This window comes from Macrotis lagotis, chromosome 8, assembly GCF_037893015.1.
Source record: "Macrotis lagotis isolate mMagLag1 chromosome 8, bilby.v1.9.chrom.fasta, whole genome shotgun sequence".
In the NCBI taxonomy this organism is placed as follows: Eukaryota; Metazoa; Chordata; class Mammalia; order Peramelemorphia; family Peramelidae; genus Macrotis; species Macrotis lagotis.
The window spans coordinates 171,063,133-171,075,681 of NC_133665.1; the positions used below are offsets into that span (position 1 = coordinate 171,063,133).

The 12,549-nt window shown below is 37.7% G+C and overlaps 1 protein-coding gene across 1 annotated transcript in view; it reads left to right on the plus strand.

Moving 5' to 3' along the window:
- Nucleotides 1-12,549, plus strand: part of CADPS (calcium dependent secretion activator) — a 557,039-nt gene that overhangs the window by 12,877 nt on the left and 531,613 nt on the right.

Below are 12,549 nucleotides of genomic sequence, written 5' to 3' on the forward strand. Positions count from 1 at the left end.
TCCCTTCCCATTGAAAAGGCAATTCCTTTGTCATATGAAGTCACATGAAATGTATAACCTTATTAGTTATATTGCAAAAAAGCAAGAAAAATAGTGAAGAAAAATCTATTTCTATCTACACTCAGAGTTCATCAGTTCTCCCTCTGGAGCTGGAAGTCATTTTTCTTCATGTGTCCTTTGGAATTTTCTTGGATCATTGTCTTAATCAGAGTAGCTATGTTTTTCACAGTTGATTATCCTTATAATATTGCTGTTTCTGTGTACAATGTTCTTTCTGTTGAGGCTACTCCACTTTGTATCAGTTCATATAACTTTTCCTCAGTTTTTCTGAAATTATACCCTTCATCATTCCTTTAAAGTAAGAAAGTATTTCAATAGAACCATACATCACAATTTGTTTAGCCATTCCCCAATTTATAGGAGTTCCTTCAGTTTCCATTCCTTTGCCACCACTAAAAGAGTTGCTATAATTTTGTACATATAAGCCTTTTCTTTTTATTTGATCTCTTTGGAATATAGACTTAATAAGGGTACTGCTGGATCAAAGGGTAGGAAGGAACAGTTTCATAGAGCTTTAGGCATAGTTCCAAATTGTCATCCAGAATGATTAGACCAGGTTTACAATTCCACCAATAATGCATTAATGAACCTATTTTTCCCCACTCCCTCTAACATTTATTATTTTCCTTTTCTGTCATGTTAACTAATCTAACAGGTATGAATTAGTGTCTCAGAGTTGTTGTAATTTGCATTTCTTTAATCATTAGTATTTTAGAATTTATTTTCACGTGATTATGAATAGCTTTGATTTCTTATTCTAAAAACTACCTGTTCATATCTTTTGACCATTTATCAGTTGAGCAAAGGCTCTTATTTCATAAATTTGTCTGAGTTCCCTACATTCATAAGATATGAGACTCTTTTAGCAGAGAAACTTGATGTGAAACTTTCCCATTTCCTGCTTTCCTTCTAATTTTGGCTGTATTGGTTTTGTTTGTACGAAATCTTTAAATTTAATGTAATCAAAATTATCCAAACTTTCATGATTCTATTTTTTTCCATAAACCGTTCCCTTATACATATATCTAACAGACAATTTTTCCACACTCTTCTAATTTCCTTATGATATCGCCCTTTATGTGCTCATTTGGACCTTAACTTGGCATATGAGATGTTTCTGCCAGAAAGTAGGAAAGGGGTATCTATTCTGAAAAGCCTATGATGGAATAACAAAGACATCAACAAACTTTTTTTTTTAATAGGAAGGCCTAGACTCCTATTTTTTACTTGGCAGAGTAAAATCTTTAGAGATGGAAAATTTTGTGAGAGTTTTAATAAATACATGAAAAGAATAAGTAAAGAATTCTAAGAAATACCTTTAATGAATAGTTCAAGATTTTTTTAAATTGCTGCTTCATATCCTTTCATTTATTAGTTGTTTCAGAGAGTATTGTTTATTTTTATTTTTCAAAAAAATCTTCAAAATGTGAAATCCATTCAAATTGTAGCTGATTCACCACCCTCACCCACCCTATACAATGACTGTCACATATTTGTTCAGGTCTCCCAATATTCTTCCCATAATCCTTTGCTGCCTCTTTATGAGCCAGATGGATTCTTTGCTTGGGACTCGAGTCTTTTTCTCTTGCATTTGCTCAAATGATATCCCAGGCCTGGAGTGAAAGGTTTTCCCTGGGGGCCACAAAACAAATGCAGCTTCACTGGAAGAGCCTGGCTTTTTAGCCTAGCAATGAAGAGGGTGATAGGGAAGATGCACATTTTCTCCACATTTCCAGTGTCACCTTGTCCAGTAATGTGAGCAGACACTGTTTCTATCTGTTAAGGTTGTTCACTTCCTTTTATCGATCAAAATGTGCCCCCCCCCGACCCCAGTGAGAAGCAGCGGTTCTTAACAACCAGGTAGCCACTGTTTTGTCTAATAAAGCATTTTAGGATTTCTCCCTCTTCCACCAATTCTATAGGCTGGGAGCTCAAAGTTGTATTTTTGTCAATATTCAATTAAGGTTTGGAACAGTATGCTCCATGTAGCTCTCACCGAGGCTAAGAATTAGTGACTTGCTCCAAATTCCATTTGCCTGTGCCCAGAAAAATAATCCATCATTTTTTTTTTTTTGCCTCTCTGGATAAATGGGGACTGCAGCAGAGCAGGTTAAATATTATGCCAAATTAACTGTATCTGTTTTCTTTCACATGACCCAGCAAAACAACAGCAATGGAAATTAGAAAAAGGGGTCTAGGATAGGAAGAAGAAACTGCTCCTTACTAGGATTGTGCCTGATGGATGCGGGGGGAAGGCAGAACAGGGAAAGATTTCTGAGCCTGCACCTTCTCTGAAGACTAGTTCTCCTTGTTTCAGCTTTGTGGGCTCATCTAGCTTTTCTGAAGGGTTTTCTGAGGCCTTTCTCCTATGGTGTTTCCATTTGTTTTCAATGTGCTCTCTGTCTAATAACTATCTTTGTTCCAGAGCAATATTAGTAGTTTCAGCCCACACCACCCCCCACACACATACACACCTCTGCCAAATACTTAACCAGGAGGAACTTTGTTATTTTTAAATCCTCAATACTAGTAGGAGATCAAGTAAGCAACAGCCCTTATTATGTGCCAGATTCTATGTGAAACCCTGGGAATAAAAGAAATCCCTATGCTCTAGGAGGCTACATTCTAATGAGAGTAACAACATGTAAATAACTTGGTATATATAAAACATATATTGTTGTTCAGTCACTTTCCAGTCATATCTGATTCCTCCTGACTCGATTTGCAGTTTTCTTCACAAAGACCTTGGAGTGGTTTGCCATTACTTCTTCAGCTCATTTTACAGATGAAGAAGCTGAGGCAAACAGGGTAAAAATAGCTAGATCAGATTTGAACTCGGGTTTGGCAGAGTCCAAACCCAGAACTCTATCCACCGTGGCACCTAACTCCCCTCATGGACCAAAAATCATTTTGCTATACTTCTTTATTTCATGGGTTGCTATGGCTAAAGATTTCTTCGAGTCATTAGCCTATTGGTGATAAACCATGGAGTATGAAGAGAAAGTTGGGAGCTGCCCCCCCCCCGCCTGTTAATACACTCTCTGAGGAGAGTTTTAAGTGATGTCATGGACAATAGATGTACAGATGGTCAGATTTGGATTGGTGGTGATCTGTATCATCCCATTGAGGAAATCATAGACCCGTTGCCAAATCAGTATATTTACCCCTGAGGGTTGTGACATAAAACAAATGAAACCAGATATGTAAAGCACCTTGTAAACCTTCAATATTTGCAGTTGGTTCACAAGTACTTAGATTTTGGTCTTCTTTGATAACAAAGGGTAAAAACCAACCAAGATGCACTGTGCTAAACCTTGGTGGTACAAAAAAACACCAAAAATCATCCCTTTTCTTAAAGGGTTCCCATTCTAATGGCTGAGACAACATGTAAATAACTAGTTACATCCAAAATAGATACCACATAAATGTAAGATAATCTTGGAAAGGAAGGTTCTAGCAGGAGAAGTGAGTCAAAGTGGGAGGGCAGGGGTGGAAAAGTACTCCTGTAGAAGGTTGAATTTAAGCTGTTTCTTTTTTTCTTTTTCTTTTTTTTTTTTTGCAAGGCAAATGGGATTAAGTGGCTTGCCCAAGGCCACACAGCTAGGTAATTATTAAGTGTCTGAGACTGGATTTGAACCCAGGTACTCCTGACTCCAGGGCCAGTGCTCTATCCACTGCGCCACCTAGCCACCCCCAAATTTAAGCTGTTTCAAAGCCAGGGAAATGAATTCTCATCCTATGAAATTATTGTTTATGTTCTCACATAAATTCACCATGAATTGCCTACCCAGTGCCCCTGGAGACCTTCTTCTCTAAGTCATCCAGGATTTCATGGATATTGGTAGCTCACTGAACAATCAATCTGTAATCTCTTACTCTTACTACACTGCCACCAATATTTATTTAGCCCTTACTATGTATAATATACTGGTCTAGGCCCCAAGGATACAAAAATTAAAATAAACTGGTACTTGCCCTCCAGAAGCTTATAGTCTCTTGGAGAGATACTACATGTACACAAATGAATAAAATTTTTATGAACAATATTGGGTGTCCCAGAATTCTTTGTGTAGTAATTTAAAACTGCACTAAGATTCTTGGGATACCTTGTATATGGAGTTATAGTTTTTAAGTATTTATTTCCTATGTGATCAGCATTGTAAAAAAGACTGGGGATAGAAAAATCATCAAAAATCAGTCCCTGCCCTCAAAGAGATAACATCTAATAGAGGAGACAAATGATGTACCAACAGGTTATATATGTATATACATACATAATGTGTATAAGTATATATGGGAAAATGGGAAATAATGAAAAGAAATAATTTAGAATTAAGCGTAATGGGGAAAAGATTCTTGTTATGATTATAAGATGTTGGTTAGGACTTAAGGGAAACCATAAGGGTCAGTAGGTGAGTTGAGAGAAAAGATCTGAAGCTGAAAAATGGAGTCTTGTTTGTAAAATAACAAGGAGATATTTGAAGATGGGAATAGCAGTAAGAATGGGTTTGATGCAGTAGAGAGTATGGAGGCATTTATTTAGCAACTGGAACTTGAGTTGTGCTTGGGGAAAGTGCAGATGTAAGGTAGTATATTCTAGACATGAGGGATTAGCAGTTTGAGATGGAATATTATAGAGTGGGGAACAACTGGCAGTCTCATTGTATTTGAACAAGTGAAAAAAGATCATGAATTTGGAGTTGGATATTGCCTTAGAGGTCACTGAGTACAGCCCTTTCATTTTTACAAAGGAAGAAACTAAGGTATGAAAAAAATAATTGACTTTGGCTCATAGACGCTTCCTAACTGGTCTCCCTGTTCCTCATCTCTTCTCTATCCAGTCTATTTTTCATATAGACACCAGAGATAGGATTTGAAACTGGATCCTTGTTATCCTGAATTCAGTTCTGTACTCGCTAAAATGATGCTGCCTCTTATGTGGTAAGATAGACAAGAGTTCTATTATAAAGGATTGAAAATAGCAAATTGGGGTGGCTAGGTGGCGCAGTGGATAGAGCACCAGCCCTGGAGTCAGGAGTTACCTGAGTTCAAATTTGGCCTCAGACACTTAATAATTACCTAGCTGTGTGGCCTTAGGCAAGCCACTTAACCCCATTTGCCTTGCAAAAACCTAAAAAAAAAATAACAAATTAAAGATTATTTTTTTATTTTATCCTCATGGCAATAAGGAAATAATGATTTTTTCCCCCTTTTCTTTTTGAGTAACACAGTCCTATGGTTCTTTCTTGGTGTCTATGTGAAAAATAGACTGGACAGAGAAGAGATGGGGAACAGGGAGACCAGTTAGGAAGCTTCTATGGGCTAAATTATAGGGTAGAACATATGTGAATAAAAAAGGAAGAGATAAAGTTGAGCAATGTAGTTGAGATGGAATTAACAAGCTTGACCAGGTTTTGGATATGAAAAAGTTTAGAAAAACAGGGGAAAGGATGACTCCAAGCACTTAAATAATTAATTTATCCAAGTAATCTCTGAGTCACTAGAATGATGGTCACATCCTCTAGAGAAACAGAGAATTTAGGAAGAAGAAAGGATTTGGGGGAAAATGTGCTGAATTCTATTTGGAACATGTTGATTTGGAGATGTCCATGGAATATCTAGGTAAAAGTGTCTATCAGATTTCTGGAAATGCTGGAGTAGAATTGGGATGTGATATCAGGTCAGACCTAGAATGGGGCTAAGACAGAACCTTAGTGATTGCAATTTTTAGCAGACAGATGATGATCAATGAAGATTAAGAAGTATTCAGACAAGTAGGAGAGCTCAATGTCATAGAATTCATAAGAAGAGAATATCCAAAAGGAAGTAGTCAGTACATAGGCTTGTTCTCTCTCTCTCTCTCTCTCTCTCTCTCTCTCTCTCTCTCTCTCTCTCTCTCTCTCTCCACTCCTCTCTATCTCTCTGATCTGTCTGTCTCTGTCTCTCTCCATCTCTCTTTGTCTATCTCTCTCTGTCTCTTTCTGCCTCTGTCTCTCTCTCACTCTCCCCGACCCTATATTTGCTTTTTCAAGGAGACTTTACCATAAAAGTAGATCTTAATGTATCTCCAATTTAATATCCTAAATCTCAAATAAGTTGAATAATTTGGCTATATTCAAACATTTCCACTGAAGGGTATGAACACAGACCTTCCAGGCTTCAAGTCCAACATTCTATGCACTATACTATGGTACCTCATATGTGTGTATGTATATGTGTGTATGTGAGTGTGTATTGTCTTCCCCCATTACAATGTAGACTCCTGAAAGCAGGAACATTCTTTTTTTTTTGCTTCTCTTGCATTCCCAGAGTTAGCTCAATGACCGGCACATAGTAAATATTAAATAAATTTCTTTCTTTCTATCTGACTATCTGTCTGTCTGTCTATCTGTTTTGTCTCCTTATCTATCTGTCTAAAATAGAAGGAAAAAAACCAACTAAATAAAATAAACTCAGATTTGAATTCATTATTGATGCTATGCATCATAACAAAAGGGCAGTTTCTTCCTATGACATACTTTATAGTAAAATTGCCAAGTTTTCTTTGGATTTATTCCTGTACCCCCATTTTTTCTATAAACTTTTCTCAGTCTCTGCAGTGTCCAGGATTTTCATGTTGCCTTGTGACCTTAGAATCCATCCAGTATTGGCCCCAAATGGTCTATGTTCCAAAATTGTCTTCCCTACTTCTCCAGATCTTTCACTGTTGTTATTCTAGATAGGTGGAAATCAATCTAATTATGTGGTTAAATTTTCTAAGTCCATACACAACCAAAGAGATGGGGATTTTGAAAGAATATCTTACATTATACCAAAATATATGAATTTTTATATCCATTTTGGCTCTGAAGAAAATAATTTTTAAGGATGAGTATTATTGTTGTCTTTTTTTTGATTTTTGTGTCACTAGGCTCTAATTACAGCTCACACACAGTAGGTGTTTAATAAATGTTTGGTCTATTGAATTGGGCTGACTTCCTCGGTTCAGTTTATTGTCAGAGAACAGCAGGTAAGGTAATGTGAGGGCTTTAATACCCTCCCTGCCAGCAGGCTATCAGCCACTGATGGCAACATCCTCCAAGTCTGTATTTATTTCCCAGGACTCCATTTGATATTAATGAGAGTGCCCCCACATAAATAAACTTGAAGTCTAAAATTAAAGCTTTCATGTATTGGGAACTCTAGAATGCAATTCATTGTATCCAAAAAATGCATTCCAGCCTCTCCATCGAGTGATCCTTCCAGGTATCCAGATTTACAACCTTGTCTATACCTGATGCTTAAACCCTCCTTCACCCTGTAGAGCTACTCAATTCCAAACTTTGCTATTTCTACCTTTCTGATATAACTAGAATCCATTCTCTCTGTTCATCAGGCCATCCCCTAGCTTAGATATCCATCATCTCTTATCTCTACGGCCATAATGTCTTTCTCCCCAGGCCAACCCAGGCCAACCCAGACAGACCCATGGACCTCCAGCCTTTTTCCAACCCAGTCAACTATCAAAATCATATTCCTAACTTACTGACCATGTCATTCCCCTATTCATAAAACTCCATTGGTTCCCTATTTCCTTTATGATAAAACATCATCTCTTCTCCTTGACCTTTAAAGCCCTTCCCAGTCTGTTTCTAATCTTTTCAACCTCTTGTGCCATCTCTGTGAGCATTTCCACCAACATGGCCCATTCATGGTGCTCTCAGAGCATTCTATGGACTCCTGGTTCTTACATACCAGCTGCCCTTCTTGCTAGGCCCATACTTCTTTCTCCCCTCTGCTCTGAGGATCCTGAATTTGCCTCACCTACTCTAACATAAAGTCTTTTATGACACCCCTACAAAAGCTACTTTATCATGCATTAAATATACCAATATAAAATGTAGATATGGAAGTAAATTCTGTGCATATATTAGAATAGAATATACATATATATTCATATATGCATATATATTTACATAAAATTTCAGGATATATAAATTATAACTAGAGAAAGAGAGTTCACATGATCTAGCACAGGGGTGGGGAATATTTTTTTTCTGCTAAGGGTCATTTGAATATTTATAACAATATTCACCTCCTATATCTGGACAAACTTTTAATCAATGCACCCCTAGAGTTATTTTTTGAATTTTGAGTCTCACCTGTGATTGCTGTGGAAGCACCAGACCAAATGGCTCTTGGGTTGGATGTTCCCTACCCCTGGTTCTAGAAGATAGGGAACTGTCCTCAAAGTCAGAAAGACCAGGATTCAATTCTTACCTCTGGAACCTGGACAACCTACTTAAACTCTGGGTGGGCTAGGTCAGTGGTTTCAAACCCACAGTCTGGTGTAGCATATATACACTTCCAAGTATGGTCTAAACCAGATTAAGATATAAATGAAAAATATTTAACAAAATAAATAAAATATAATAAAGCATATGTAATATATTTTATAACCATCAATATAATGAACAAAAAATAAAAAGAGATAATATAATTTAAAACTGCCAATATTTGGCCTAGAAATAGAAAGTTCCTTATGTAATTATCACCATCATATTCTTATTGTAATAAAAGAAAAATAATAGCTAATTTTCCATAGCACTTACCACATTCCTGATACAGTGCTAATGGCTTTACAATTTTGATCTTACTTGATCTTATAAATTAGTCTTTCCTCTCCCCACCACCATTTCTATTTGAGTTTGACTAAACTAGTCTGACCAGTTCTCTAAGACCAAGGGTTTTAGAGAAAGTACTAACCCACAATAATGGAATGAACTCTCCATATCAATGAAATCACAGATTTAGTCCTTTTTTTTAACTGATATATATATATATATATATATATATATATATATATATATGTATATATGTATATTTAATGCACATACACATTACCTTTCCCTCTAGAGGCTGTTAAGCTCCTTGAGGGCAGGGACTGTTTCTATTTTTATTTTGTAACGCTTACTCTCAACACATTACCTGCTATATGGTAGGCACTTACTAGTTGGTTGATTGATCATAGTTATTTTGTATAACTTTGATAGAGTTCACCAACCAAATGGATCCCATGGGAGCCAAGTCATTAAATCAAATGAGATAGCATGCAAAGCACTTGGAAAATTTTAAAACACTATATATTTTAGCAATTGATATTATTGTTAATAATAATTATTATTGACTCTAATTTAAATATCATTTTCAGGTTTGCTAAGCAGTGACCACATAATAATACAGCAAACCAGGTGGTTCAATTATTATCCCCTTTTATCAGTTGAAAAACCAAGGCTGAATGATGTGCCCCCCTCATGCAGCCAAGAGCTGTGGTGGAGGTAGAACTCCAACCCATTGCACCATCCATTTTTCCCTGAATGCAAATCATTTGTAGTCACAGATTCCAGATCATCCATTGGATTTGATTCACACCCACACTTCATTTTTCCAATTATATAAGTTTGAGCAAGTTGAATTAGTGATGTGGGATTAGTGGCCAGATGGTCACTCTTTAAACTCCTGAGCTAAGACTTTGCATATTTTATCCCAGGAAGGATACCCTGTCTTTTCTAACAGATTGCTTCATGAGAATGCTCAGAATTGTATCTACACAACAGAAGGTCCGGCCTATCATAACACAATAAAAAGGGAATTGTCTGTTCAAAATTCAGGCCTTGAGCTTGTTCTACCATACACCCCAACAAATCTCTTCCTTTTCAGTATCATCCTAGAACTACAGAGAATAGAGTGGTTGAGGATCAGGACAAAGCTGCATTTTAATTTTTTTATTCTATTGTTTTGGTGGGGTTGTTTTTGCCTGTAGAAAGAAGAGATGAAAGTTTCAGTAGTTTTCCCCATCTCATGTTCTTAATCTAATGCATTCAGTTCGTGACTATTTGTGTGGGAATTAATGCTCTGAGGGTCAGATAAAACAGTTGAAAGCACCAGTTTGACAGCTTCCTGGGGCTGGTGGCTCATTTTCATATCATTGGAGAATTAGAAAATGAATGCTAGATGATGTTATCAGCACAGTACCCATTTCCTCCCTAAGACATAGCTGAACACTGGAAGTATATGTCAAATAGCCAGAATTGGGGGGACATCAAACCTGTAACTTTGTGTTCAATTCAGAGCAAACATTTTAATACTTATCAAGGTTCTGTGCTAACTGTGAAGGAAGCAAAGAAACAACCTAAAACAGTCGCAAGGAGTTTATTTCACCATCATAATCACACTATTGGGGGGATAAATCTCAACTTTTTGTCATTATTCCCAACTCTTTCTGATCCCAATTGGGATTTTCTTGACAAAGTTATAGCAGTAGTTTTTTCTATCCATATAATTTTACAGACAAGGAAACTGAGGCAAACAGGATTAAATGCTTTGCTTAGAATCACACAGGTAGTAAGTATCTGAAACCAGATTTGAACTCAGAACTTTTTGACTCCAGGACTCTTATCTACCTTGTCACCTAGTGGCCGTAAAGCTTAGACAATTCAGTAAATGCAAGTTATTTGGGGAAAAAAATAGTATTAATAATTGGGACCAACATCTGCTTCTTAGAGGAAATGCCACTAGATGCTTTGCTTACATCTCAGATCAAATCCCATCTGCTGCAAGAGACATTTTTCTCGTTCCTATGCCCTCCTCTGCCCACCCCCATCCCCAGCACCTTGTTAAGGTCCCCTTCCATCTTGTCAAAATATCTATTTTTTTAACATGTGGTCTTTCCCATTAGACTAAGTTTACTGAGGACAAAGCTGTTTGATTTTTTTTTACTTTCCTAGTATTTCCTGAACTTAGTTTATTGTCTCACACTTAATATTAAATACTTAAATTCTTGCTGATTAACTTACTGACATCTAATTTGCCTCTCCACAGCTTCCACTTCTAATGAATATGATGCTATTGCAGACTGGTTGTACCTTCTTATGTGTAGGGGATTTACTCGGCTGAGTCCAGTAAATCTGCTTTTTATCCTTGGAATGACTCTCACTTATTTCTGAGCTAAGTGGACAGAAATCTTTATCACCTCTTGTCTCATCACTGAGGTCCCTTTTAACTGGTTTTTTCCCCTCGTTCTTGTTTTTCTCATCTCAGGAAGCATAGACTTCCATTTAAAAAAAAAAAATCAACTGTCCTCTACAACCTTGAAGACTGGACATTCCTAAGCTTCCCCTCTTGGTATTTCGCAAGCTGAAGGAAAAGACATTTGTGTGCTTTGGTGTGCATGTGTGTGTGTATGTGTATGTCTGCTCACATAAGTGCATGTATGTGGGGATGTGTATACATGAATGGATAATAGGCTATTCTGCATAAAAATTAAATTTGAAAAAGACTGAAGATAGAGCAAAGAAAAGGGTGAGGGAGAAGCCACAACATTAACATGGATCCAAAGTTTAATTCCTGTTCAGTCAGATGACCTTCCTAGTTTCCTCCTAGCTCCATCTCCTTTCTATCTCTTAATTGTCATTGATGGGCAGTCAAGCCCCAAGGGCCTTGGAAACAGCAGCCTTGCCTCCAACTTCCAACAATTAGCACTGACTTTAGCTTGGTGCTTGCCATCACAGACCAGGGAAGTAAATCTGGTGAGTTCTGCCAACCACTCCTGCAGGTATTTTCCCCCCTATCCCCAGCCCAGCCCACTCCCCATAGACTCTTCTGTAGCCACAGCTTCTGAAGAACCCAAAGTGAAAGCTCTTGTCAGCAAAGCCCTTGGCATTAGCAAATAATGTAATGGCAGGAACAGATTTGCTTTTATTAATGGAAGAAGATGCACTACAATCTATTTTGTGGCAATCCCCTTAAGAATCACTTGGCCTTTCAATCTTGCAGTTGAAACTGCCTATGTGTGCTGAAAACACCCCACCCCATCAAAATGGGCGATCCTTGAGAGCTAGGGATGTCTTCCTTTTCTATGGATATCCATGTTTGCACAGGACTTTGAACCAAGTTTTCACTTAAGGATTATACTTCTTTGTTCTCTCTCCCTTCCTTCTCCCTTCCTCTCTTCCTTTCTCCCTCTGACTTCCCTCCCTCCCCCCTTCCTCCTTCCCTGGCTCCCTCCCTCCCTCCCTCCCTAGAACATAAGTTCTAGTAGCATCTATCGTTCTCCTTCAACTTCCTCCCTCCCTCCCTCTCTCCCTTTATCTTTCCCTCCCTCTTTCCCTCCTTCCTTCCTTCCTCCTTCAACTTCCTTCCTTCCTTCCTTCCTTCCTTCCTTCCTTCCTTCCTTCCTTCCTTTTTTCTTCCCTTCCTTCCTTCCTTCCATTTTCACACTACAACTCCCTAACTCTTGCCTATAATCCTGAACTATGATCACCAGAACCAACTGCTTGGCCTTATTTTATGATCTTGCATAGCAACCTCCCCCCTCCCCGCCAGGAATCCTCATCTATGGACTCCTAGCAACCTGTACTGAGGACAACAAGCTACTTTATGTTCACTTATCTAATCAGGACAAATACACTCATCGATCCTGATGCCTTGTCAACCATACTTTGATTTTGT